Here is a 12,988-nt window from a genome sequence, read left to right on the forward strand (position 1 = left end):
GTAGATGTACTACAGTTTCTTTATGCACTCCTCTTTTGATGGACATCTGTGTTGTTTCCATGTCTTTTCTATTGCAGATTGTAAATACAGGAGCACAGGTTAGTTTCTCATATGCAGATTTAATTTCCTTTGGATATATTCCCAGAAGCGGGATACCTTGGTCATATGGAAAATTAAAGAGCACAGTTTAACAGATTATTAACAAGATCTTATAAAATTTGTTTGAGCATTTTGATGAAAAACTAATAATTTACTTTTAATTTTGTTTGGTAGAGTTAATGGCTGAAAATATGATACTTTTTTAAAGTTTAAGAAGGCTGGATCTATTTCTTCACTGTTTATTTTTTTAAACTTATTTTTAATGACTTGAAAAGGAGAGGGAGAGCAAGATAAGGAGAGAGAGAGAATTGTGCAGTCAGTGGTTCACTTTCCAAATAGCTGCAACTGCCAGAGCTGGTCCAAGATGAAGTCAGAAACCTGGAACGCCATCTGAGTCTCCTAGTGAGTGGGAGAGCCAAAATCATTTGAGCCATCTTCCACTGCTTTCCTATGCATGTAGCAGGGAGCTAGGCCAGAAACAAGGCAGCCTGGACTTGGATCACTGTTCCTGTATGAATGCAGTCATAATAAGCTGTGGCTTAACACTCTGAGACACAATATGGGCCACTATCTTTCTGAGTCAGACATAGAAACTAATTTCTAAAGAGAGGATGGTTTTGTAATGAAAGTCTCATCTTCAAATGGATATAGTTATCTGTTGAATGATTCATTTTCTAATACCAGAGACACCACTGGGAACAACTTGTCATCTTATGTTCACAAGTGGAAAACATTTACCCTAAAATATTTACTCTTAGCTACTGTTTTAACTAAGTAGTATTTCTTCTGCTTTTCTTTCAGTGTCATCTGAATTTTAACTCGAGCCTTGACTAATTTCAATAGCTGTTCCAGAATTTTGACGTATTTTGCTTTACAGGTGCTGGTAAAAAAAAAAAATGTCTTCTAAGTAAAAATAATGTCAAAAGTAGTGGATATTAGCAGACTGTTTACAAAACATTTTAATAGTTTTGTTAGAGATGAACTGCTTCACCCATGATAGGAGGGATGAGATTAAGTACCTACCTAGACTCAAGATACAATTGCAAATTTTGTTCCTAAAAATTGCTGAAGGATAATTCTCCCTCTTTTCCTTCCTTGTCTCTCCCTCCCCCGTAATCCTTCCCAGTAAAAGAATTACATTTGGTTGTAATATTCCAGCAAGATGACTAAACAGACTCACTGCCGTGTAGGAAAAGCCGGTCCTAGAGTAACTTCTGGTAGACAAACAAAAGAAAAACATGAGTGACCTCATCTGGGAGGTATCCATCCCTATTCTACAAGCAGTGACAAACACCACACATTCAGCAGGTCAGTCTAGAAAACCTGTCTCAAAACGTCCAAGCGGTTTAAAAGTGTCATTCTTTTTGTCCCTCCCTGGCCCTCATCTAACTTCTAAGTGAGTCATTTCCAGTTCTACGGGCAAGCATTCTGTAAATCAACCCTCAGCAGACTAGGAAGGACTCTTGCTCATTTCAGCTTCAGTTTGCATCTGTCCTTTTTCTTTTTAATATTTTCAAATGCTTCATCTATAAACATGTATGACATGTATGCATATACATAAATCATATGTGTATGTAATCATATGTATTTGTACATAACAGAGAGGTATAGTTATCTTTCATCCCTTGGTTGACTCCTCAACTCTCCATAATATGCAGAGCTGGGTCAGATCAGAATCAGGTGCTGAAAACTTAGTCCAGGTCTCCCACATGAATGACAAAAGCACAACTGCTTGTCATCACCTGTTGCTTGTTAGGAAACTGGAAGCAGAAGTAGAGCTGCTACACAGAATCTGATACATAGATGCTTGACAGCCAATGTTTCATTTAGCCAAAATATTGCCATCAAAATTTCTAAGATAAGATATAAAGGGATCTTTTTGATCCAGCAAAGATTAGACTATTTGGAAGCCTTTTAAAGAGATATTTAACATGGTGATTTAAATCGTAGGTTCCACAGCCATGCCAGCCTAGCTTTTGAATTTTTGAAGAGAGAGAGACACAGAAAAGCATACAGAGAAAGATCTCCCATTTGTTTGTTTACCCTTCCAAATTCCTGCAATGCCTGAGACTGGTCTGTGCTGAACAGAAGCTAGAAAATGGCTAAGGCTCCCACACTAGTCAGTGATCCAACTGCTGAGCCATCGTCTGCCACTTCTGAGATGCCCATGAGGGACCTAAACCAAGCCACTGTAATATTGGATGCAGGCATCCCAAATGGTATGCAACCACTTCTCTAAACACACATCTTTCAATGGAGTTCTCATCCTGGCACTCCTCAGTGTAGGTTGTTGGCAATCATCCAATCTCTTCATAATTCAAGAAGGGTGAATAACAGCCAGTTGGTGGGATTATCAAAAAGACTAAGTGAATTGACATATGCAAAAGCACCTGGAACACTGTTTGCAGCATGATAAAATGAATTATTTAGAAGACTTGAGAGTTTTAGCTACTTCACTACTATTGCTAAGCATGAAATATCATTTTTCAAAAGTAGCTAAGAAAGGATTTCCAGTAAGTTTCTCCTTATTGGAAGAAATAGAATGAAATGAGCTGGTAGAAAGTGTCTTAGATGTTGGATTTGCTGCTCATGAAATAAAGGGAGGCAGAGACCAATTCCCCAGATTGGGATCAAATGACAACACCAGACACAAAACTAGATACACACGATGGTGGAGCAGCTGGGGAGCTTGGTGAAGCCCTTGTTATCCCACAGTCTCCTAATAAATAAAGCAACTTGAATTTAGAGGCCTGTGAAGGCTAGAGATGTCACAGTTTGGCAGTGGGCATTATGGGATGGGGAAAGAAATTACTGACTAGAAATAATAGTTTAGAGACAGTATGAAAATTATGATGACTCAGAGTTGGAATTTTATTTCTTTGCCTATGGAAGACAGAATAACTGCAAGGAAATTAGTGTCATGCAAAAAATCAGTAATAGTGATGTTATTGTTTATTTTAACAGCAACTTAAAAATGATGATGATGATCTTTATAATGAAACCACCGGATACAATGAGTCTCATAAAATTAGTAATGTCGGCAGAAACACTAACCGTTTCATGAAAAAATGAGATTGATTCTTATTTTCACAGCTCATGTTCTGACAAGCTGAATGTCTGACTTTTACAACCCCATATTATGCAAATAAAAGGACTTAGTATTTTGTAACTGGAAAGTTTACTGATGACATAATTAAAACATGATTACCATAGCTGGTCTTTTAGGAGCTAGGAGTTCAAAGGGAATATTGTCTGAGAGGGCAGCAAAGTTTCATGCTGTAGCTCACTTAAGAAACTATCCCTGAAGAAAACCGTAGAGCATTCAGCTAATGACAACTTGATTTTTAAGGAAAGAGCACGCATACTACTGACAGGGCCTATTGAATAAAATGGAATTGACCAGCACAGTTGCTTCTACCAATACTTCTATAGTTCTGTCGTGTTTCTCTTGGAAAATTTTCCCAATTTTCTTACTATGATTTTCAATTAGGCATTTTCCATCTTTAATCTAACCTCCACAAAAAAAGTAGTGTTTGTTTTGAAAGTTGAAGCATACATAAATGCATTATTTACAAATCTTCTACAGTGAACAAGTCCCCCTACTACTAGATCTGATCAGTGGGATATGGTCTTATTTATAATTTAAAATTTGAAGTTTGAAGAAAAATCACCTAACGTCTTCCTTGAGTCAGAACATAAAACCTATTGAAACAATTGTTTGGAACTGCTGCAGAAATCACTCATATGCACACACACACACAAGAAAGATAGCAACGACATTGACAATTTTGGTGAAGAGCAGATGCAGTGAGCTTCTACATTTAGTGAAAACACACTTTTAAGCCTCTAGAGGCATTTAAAAATATTTGAAAGAGAGAGTGTGTGATATCTTCCAACTGCTGATTCTCTTGCCAAATGAAAAGAGTGTGAACGTGGAATAATCTGGTTACCCACCAGATTATTATTATAGGCACCAGATTATTATTATAGGCACCAAAGACCCAAGTTTTTGAGCTGGGACTCAAACCCAGGAACTAAGACATGGGATGGGATATCACAAGCATCTTAAGCCCTGAGCCAAGTGCTTGCTCATCCAGAGGCTTTAAGTGTCTTCATTTTTTCTTTCTTCCTTTTTTCCTTTCTCTCTTTGCCTTCCTTTCCTTAACATATTGACTTGAGACAAAATTCATAGAATATATCATATTGCTAATTAATTCATCCAATGGTTTTCAATATACCCACATTTTGCCACCATCAACATAATCTATTATGTAAAATTTCACTCCCCTCTTTGGTATCCATGACTGCCAAAAAGCTAATTCTAGAAATCGGCATTTCTTGTATACCACCTGCTACAGCTACACAAAATATGCTTTCCGTTGTCTACCCAGCTACTAACATTTCCATCCCAAATTCCATCGGTACTTCATTTCCAGTCTTTTAGTGTGCTGCTCTAATGCCTTTTTCCTCATTAAGGGACTGGTTCTTTGCAAGACTATTTAGTCCAGTTACCAGTTGTCTTAGAGAATCCCACATTGTTTTGTTATTACCTCTTTTATTGCATTGGACATCTTTTATTTTCTGTTCTATTTATGGCATGACTATTTTCTCTATTTCAGTTGTTCAATCTCATATACATGCCATACTTGTCATTATCATTAGTTGCAATTTCTTCAAGCATACAATTTAATATTCAACTCTTTCTCAATACTCTTTTTGCCTACCATAAATCCCATAATCTCTTATCTGTAACCATTTTTTATATTGTCACAATAATCTAGAAACCTCCAAATCCTGCTTAAATACAACTTTCTACTACATGTTTACACAACTGTGGCTAGAAAAAAGCATCTGTTATGCTGATGAGTCTAGATTTAGGACCTACAGTCTCAAGTTGTCCCTTAATGCTTCCAGATTATTGTGCTGGCTTCCGTGAGAAAATGATCATTAATTTATGCCTTCTCAGATCTCCTCTGCTAGCCCTCCATCCTCAGCTGTTGACCTTTATTTCACTGCATGAGAACACAGATGATGAGAACAAACCATCCCACAAACTCCTGTCCATGTATCTGGCTTAATTCTGTGTCTGTGTTTTCTCTCTCTTCTGGTGTTAGTATAACCATGTTTAGCAAAGTATTTGGCCAAAAGTGGGCAGAGCGTCCTCATCAATTTCTTGAGCTGACATTGTTTATTTTCTGCAGAGATGATGCTGTGCATGTGAAGAAAAAGTATGGGACAGGAAGAGAAAAGATTGGGCTCCAGTCTCATCCGCCTACAATGGGTCAGAATCACTTTGAAAAGGGAAAGTCAAAAATTACTATAATTATGTAGATAATTAAGCGAAACGATCTTCATGCTCTCTTAATTACTTGGATGGGTTTCGCAATATCTCACTGCTCTATACAATTTTGTCTGGATGTGATTCACTACATAATAAGCATGTTCTCTAGATTGCTAGATTTCTTTTATGAGCAAAGATAAGTCTAACAATTCCTTATTTACTGGCAATCATTCATCTCTCTCTCTCCAACTGTATAAAATCATTAGCAAAGACAAACTATACCTACTTAGGATGTATAATGGGATGTGTGGGGTCTCCAAAAGCTTTGTGGTAAAAGAACATCATGCTTAAAAAATATTTCTCTGCTGAATTTATTTAAGAGAGACTCAGACAGTAAGAGAGCTTTTTCTGTCTTACCAAATGGCCCTGACCTGCAGCTTGGAGCTGGGAACTCTAGGTCTTTCACTTGGGTAGCAGGAACCCAAATCTACTGTCTTGCAGGATCTTCAGTGTGGGAAAGGTGCTGTCTGCAGTGAAGTTCCAACCTGATCCGGGTTTGACTTGTGGGCATCCCCAACATATCTTAGCACCTAAGCCACATGTGCTCCCCTCCGCTCTAAATTTTATGGTCATCTTTTCCTTTCAGGAATTTTCTCTAGTCCTGTTGTACAACCAAGATAATTTTTCATATCTATAACTTCAGTTTGCCATTTTATTTGTGTGTGATGAGAACATTTAATATCTACTCTCAGCAAACAGTAAGCATACAAAACTGTATTACTTCCAATGCTGTATGAATGATAGGTTTACCAAGTTGGATTTGAATTCATGCATCATATACTCTTATGTACCATGCATTTAAGAAAAATATTTGAAAACCATGCAATGACAGACACACCACTTGAACTTCCTGATGATTTTAGGAAAATGACATGCATTTTAAGTGATATTTTGCATCTTCCAGCCATCTCTACATATTTCACATGATGCTAGACAGAAAATAACCAGTATTACTTTCACATTTTTTCCTTAAGGATGTGGCCACAAACACCTTTCAGATCTCTGGGATATGCCATGTTTATGGGCAAGAGAGCAGGAGTTATTTGGAACAGGATTCCTTGGCACTCACAAGTTGTGTGACTTAGCTTCATTTGCAGGCTGCCGGGTTAATTAAACTGCAATGGAAATGATCACTATAGAGAAGTTATAAGAAAGAAAAGAGTGGAAGGTGCTTATTTCATGTTAGCTATAATTAGACATAATTGATGAAATAACTGAGTGTGAGGAACAGAAGAGGTGGTTTATGAAGTGTAAATGTTGATGATTTTCCTGATTGTTGCAGTGAAGCCACTCCACAGAATTCAAGATCAGTTGAAGGTTTTTGTCAGCATTGTGACCAAGGGATTTCAGTCCGGATAACATTCCTGTTAATATTTTCTTATTACTTATCTTCATATTTCAGTGGCAAAATAACGACCAGAGGTGACTGCTTTACTTTTGTGATGTATAAATAGTATTCACGTGTCTCTAGTAAGTTACCCTAATTGTTGAGAGATTCTTTATGCTTGTGTTGGTCTCATTTGCACAGTGTAATCAGAACCTTTTGGGACTGATTTGAGTCTTAAGCCCACTGCAAAGAGCTGGTGTGGTGCTTTACGCTACCTGATCTAAACAGATTTGTGAACAAAAGGTGAAGCACAGATCACCATAATAATAATGATACCCGGCAATATCGTCCGTTTATATTGTATATAGTTTACATAGCATGTAGTTTATAAAGAGTTCAACAGACCCTATATGATTAGATTCCCCAGACATCTATGATGCTCATTCTTCAAGTTAGGCTACTAGGCTAAAGAGATTTTCCCAAGAATACAAAAGCAGTAGAATAGTTGAGCCCACCTTAATTCCCTACTTTCTACTTATTATGTTTTCTTCTGTATGATATAGGTTCTACCTGAGAAATACCATAGTAATGAAGAATGGGGCTTATTAAGAAAAAGAGGCTTATGATTATAGTGTATATTTTGTTGAGTTACATTAGCTAAGGAACAAATTTATTATTTTTATCTAAATTCAGGCAGACTGAAAGAGCATCATGACTCATGGTGCCCATGGCTACAATCAGAGCTTCTAGTGCCACAAAGTCGTTCACTGGTGCTCTCCAGAGACCACGTAAAAGCAGAATGCCAAGATCACTTGATGTAGGTCCTGAAATAGTGAAACCACTGATGTTTACAGCTTCAAGGCCCCCCAAAAGTGGGATCCAGAGCAATTACTTTCCATGGTGATACTTAAAAACCCTTTGATGAAGAGAGTTAATTCACTTGTAAGAAGGATACAACAGATGATTCTCTTAGGTCTATTCTCAGGTGCCTGGATAGAAATCCAATTCACAAAAATCATATGAAAACTAGCTGGGAAGCTGCCCGGTCATTTACTTCACAAGGGTCATCAAACCACACATACATATAGTACTCAGTCTTCTCAGAGGCACCTGTACTGAGAATATTAGCCTTCAAAACATTGTGCTTCATGGTAGTTTTCATGGTGGCTATCCTGAATTAGGTTACAGACAGAAGTACAAGCAAGTCACAGGGTTCTGACACTGAGACAAGTGTCTAAGGACACACAACTGTTAACTGGAAGGGGCTTGAATAAAAACTATGTGTTGTGAGTCTAAACCCACTGCTTCCCTCATGATCTGTAACATATTTATTATTTGTTTTGTAATTGAAAAATTCCTTTAAACTAGATTACAATTTGTTAATTTTTCATCAAATACAGAATATTTAGACAGTCAACAAATATTTAAACAGAAAACAGTTGCTTGAATTTGATGAGCTTCAAGAGCTATAGAGAATGATAAATGTATAAACTAGAAAGTGTTGGTAAATTCAGGTAATCATTGTCAACGCAATGTTTTACTGCAAAAGTAATTATAAAATGACAACAGTCAGACTCAGATCAAATGATCAGCAGAATTTTCCTTGGCCTTGTCTATGATGTATTTATGTGGTCACTAAACTTTGCAATATCTTCTATTTTAAAATCCATATTATGAGCACTTATTTTGGAAAAGAAGGATTTGTCAGTAGTATTTCTTTGTCTTGAGAATGGTAAAACAAACAAACAAGCAAAGACAACTATTTGACTAACTTGAGCAATATCTCACATTGTTCATGCTACAACCCAGGCTAGAATCACCCTTCCATATTAATCTACTTATGAAAAATGTACTAACCTTTAGGATTCCACCCAAGCACTCAGTTCAAATATTCGTTTATTGTCCTTTAAGAACTGACTGATCTTTCTTTGAATTGTTACAGCTTTTTCCAAATTTCAGTTGATTTAGTTCTATTTTGCCACATTCACTGAGGACTCTAAACAAATGCCCTTACATTAATAAATTGACTCATTTTGATATATCTAATTTCTCTATAATAATCTCATGCAAATATTATACCATTTCCTATAACTATAATGCCATGATTCACTTAAATAGCAGAATCTTGGACTTGTGACTGCTGTTGAAGGACTGTAGTATTCTAATAAAATGGGGAATGGAGGAAGGTAGAAAGAGGGGAGGAGGGGGAACAAGAGGGAGAAATCCCTATACCTACAAAACTGCATCAAAGAAAATAATACCAATGAGTTTAGTATATGTGTTTTATTTCCTCTAGTGCACATTAAGACAAATCCTACCTAAAATCACCCTATCAGCAGTTTGAGTATTAATCTTCTAGGTAATACTACCGAAGTGCATTGATTATATTTGTGCTTGGCATTAATTCAAATCTGGATGAATTGTTTAAACCTCACAGTGGCAGTTTTATGAGGTTGTTGAAAGTATTGATCTTGGATAGGATGGATAGCAAAGACTAAATCTTCAGTCAGGAAATTGTAATAGGGAATGAGACATTGTTACTTAGTAGTACCCTAAAGAAAGCTGTGTACTGGGGAAATAGCCAGATTTCAGTTATCTACAGGTAGAGGGAACAGCCATGGGAAAAAAGTCAAGGATGTAATCTGTACTTATGGGATGATATTCTAGAAATTATGAAAATGATGCACAGAACAGACTATACCCTAAAGAAAAAAAATGGATGTGCATGAAATTAGTCACAGATACAGATTTTACAGATAATAATGTTAAAATATTTTAATAATTGTAGTACTGACTCCAATGTGTATGGATTTTACTAAGAAGGGAAAACACAGACCATACTATAGTGAAACACTATACTTACACTTCCAGTAAAAACACAGATTAACACATGTATTTATGTGTTATGATAGCTTATATTAAGATACATACAACTTTTAAAAGTCCACATATTTATGTGTAGATATGTATGCATCTATATGTTTTACTATGATCTAATTGCATTTTGGCACTTGGAATAGGGGAGGCAACCATTTATCCAGCATGCTACATTAGAACGCCTCTATTTGATTTCCAGCTCCATCTCATGACCCCAGCTTCCTGCCAATGCAGATTCTGGAAGATGAAGATGATGAATCAGGTCAGTGGTTCCTGCCACCCAAGTGGAAGACCTGGATTGTGTTCCTAGATTCTGACTTCAGCCCAAGCCCACTCTCAGCCGTTGCAGGCTTTTAGGACTGGATAGTGGCAGTGGTTAAAAGAAAAGGAACTTTCTGTGTGTCTCTCCCTGTGTCTCTGAGACAAAATTTTAAAAATTAAATTTCTGTATAGATTTTGAATTACATTCAGAGATTTTAATGAGTCTTACTATGGTCTATATCCATCTGTCTTCTTGTTTCTTCACTTTGTTGCATTGGTTGTTATTACATTGATGACACAGGTCTCCTAGAGCCAAAGGCACAGTCACAGAGAAGAAGTGAAGGGTCTAACATTGTCAGAGCGAGTGATTTCACTGTCTGTGAAAACAGCATCCCATATAGATGCTAATTTTTTTCTGGCTGCTCCACTTCCTATCCAGCTTCATGCTAATGACCTGCAAAAAGAAGTGGACAATGGCCTAATTATTTGTGCTCCCACTCATATGGGAGACCTGGATGAAGCATCTGGCCCCAAGTCCTGCTGAGTTCTGGCCACTGCAGCCATCTGGGGAATGAACCAGCAAATGGAAGATCTTTCTTTCTCTCTCTTTCTAAACAAACAAACAAAGGATGATTGGGGTTGGTGTTGTGGCGTACAGGCTGATCCTTTGCCTGCAGTGCTGGCATCTCATATAGGTACTGGTTTGGGTTCTGGCTTCTCCAATTTTGATCTAGGTTCCTGCTTGTGGCCTTGGAAAGTGGTGGAGAATAGCCCAAGTCCTTGGAACTCAGCACCCATTTGGAAGACTTGGAAGAAACTTCTGGCTCCTGGTCTTGGATCATCTCAGCTTTTGCTGTTGTGGTTATGTAGGGAGTCTACCAGAAGATCAAAGACCTCTCTGTCTCTATTCTCTGTAATTCTGCCTTTAAAATAAAAATGAATGAATGAATGAATAGGGCCCAGCTAGGAAGGCTAGTGGCTAAAGTCCTCGCCTTGCATGTGCCAGGATTCCATATCCCAGCACCCTACATTCCATCCAGTTCCCTACTTTTGGCCTGGAAAAGCAGTCGAAGATGGACAAAAGCCATGGGACCCTGCACCCATGTAGGAGACCCAGAAGAAGGTCCTGGCTCATGGCTTCAGTTTGACTCAGCTCCAATCATTGCGACCACTTAGGAAGTAAGTCATCTGAGAGAAGATCTTCTCTGTCTCTCCTTCTCTCTGATTCTCCAATAAAAAAAAAATAAATAAATCTTTTAAAAAACATTGATTGAATGAATAAGTGAAAAATATGATTAGGAAAGTTTTGTCATTTAAATGACAACGTGCTTTCCAGATCAAAATTAGTAGATCTTCTTTTTTTATTTACATGTTTTCACTTGTTAAATCTTTTTATGCCCATTTCTATAAAACCAAAACCTGACTTTAATGATCAATATGGAAATAACTAAAATCCAATTATGGATGTCACTACATGAAGAAACTAATAATTTTGCAAGAAACAAACAGAAATATATAATATTGTCTAGGATTATTTTAGCATAGAGGTAATACCAGGAATTTATTTCAAAGTTACTGAAATTTAGAAATAAACTAATGATTAAATGTCATAAATATATTTTCAAGTGTTCACTGTATCTCAACAAGAATGGTGTTCTGAAAACAATAAACTGTTTTCTGTAAAAAGATGATCCGAAATCCATTTGTGTCAAATTAAAATTTGAGCAACAGAATTGGATGAATTTTGGTTAAGAAAGAAGACACCTGTAGAACAATTAAATGGTTTAACAAACACATATGTGCCAATTACTCTGCCAGTTACTGTGCAATATGTACCCAAATCACAAAGCCGAAGAAAACCACATGCAGTACTGCTACAGCAAATGGAGTTGACCCACTAATTTCTCCAGAGAATGAGACTGTGGAATTTGTAAGGAGTTTAGATTTGAGGGAGATAACTTTGAAATCTTGAAAAAGGAAGATAACAGGAATGTGGAAACCTCATTGGTTTCTTGACCTATTGCCCAAAGTAGGGTTTTTGCCTTTCCCAAATTTTTCATTCATTCTGTTTCCCAGTTCTTCTCATTTTATGATGAGTCAGTCATTTATCTCTCTGGAAGGTTTCTTTAAAAGAGAGAGAGAGAGAAAGACTTATTTATTTTTATTGAAAGGCAGAGTTATAAGGGTAAGAAGAGAGCAGAAATTGGATGCTTCAATTCCCAAAGGCTGTAGCAGCCAGAACTGAACCGATCAAACATTCAAGGCCTTGAGCCATCCTATTCTGCTTTCCCAAGCCATGGATGGGAAGTGGAGCAGCTGAAATACGAACCTACATCCATAGATTGCCAGCACTAAGGCAGAGGCTTAGAATACTACTACGCCACAGTGGAGGCCCACACTCACTGATTTCTTTTGCGTAAAGGCCAAAAGATGATACAGAAACTACATTTGTGTAAATCCTAAAAGAAACAGGGTTGGATGTTTAGAGGTTTGGAAGTCCATGTCCTATCTCCCACTCCCTGGGTTTCACGCCTTACTCTGGCTCCTCGCTAGTATATGCCAAAGAGGTGGCAATCAGGACTTAGGTAACTGGGTTCCTGACACAAGTGTGGGAAACCTGGATTTAGTGTTTGGCTCTTGGCACTTGCTCAGTCTTGGCCTGGTTATTGTAGGCATTCGGGGAAGAAACCAACAGATGGGGTCTTTCTCTGCCTCCAAAATAAATAAAAACAATTCAACCTGCATGTTTACTCACCCTTTTGTTTACCTCCAGTGCCAAAAATGGCATTATATATGCCTGAGTAAATGTGGGGCTCTTTCTTTCTGCCTCTCAAGTAAATAATAAAAGCTCTCAATAATAAACATATTAAGAAACAAAAATAGACTTATTTTGTTATTTCTGTTGATTCAGCATTACTAATTTTCCTTTATAGATTAGAAATCTTTCAAGTTAAAAATAATGTCTTAACAAAAGTAATTCTTTTCTATTATTATTTTTTCTTATTTTAATGGCAGAAACAGGTGGGGAGGATAGGGAGGGAGAGACAGATCCATACCCCTTCTGTTGGTTTATTCTCCAAACA

The sequence above is a fragment of the Ochotona curzoniae genome, unplaced genomic scaffold (assembly GCF_017591425.1).
Source record: "Ochotona curzoniae isolate NIBS_2020 unplaced genomic scaffold, NIBS_Ocur_1.0 scaffold_4506, whole genome shotgun sequence".
NCBI lineage: Eukaryota > Metazoa > Chordata > Mammalia > Lagomorpha > Ochotonidae > Ochotona > Ochotona curzoniae.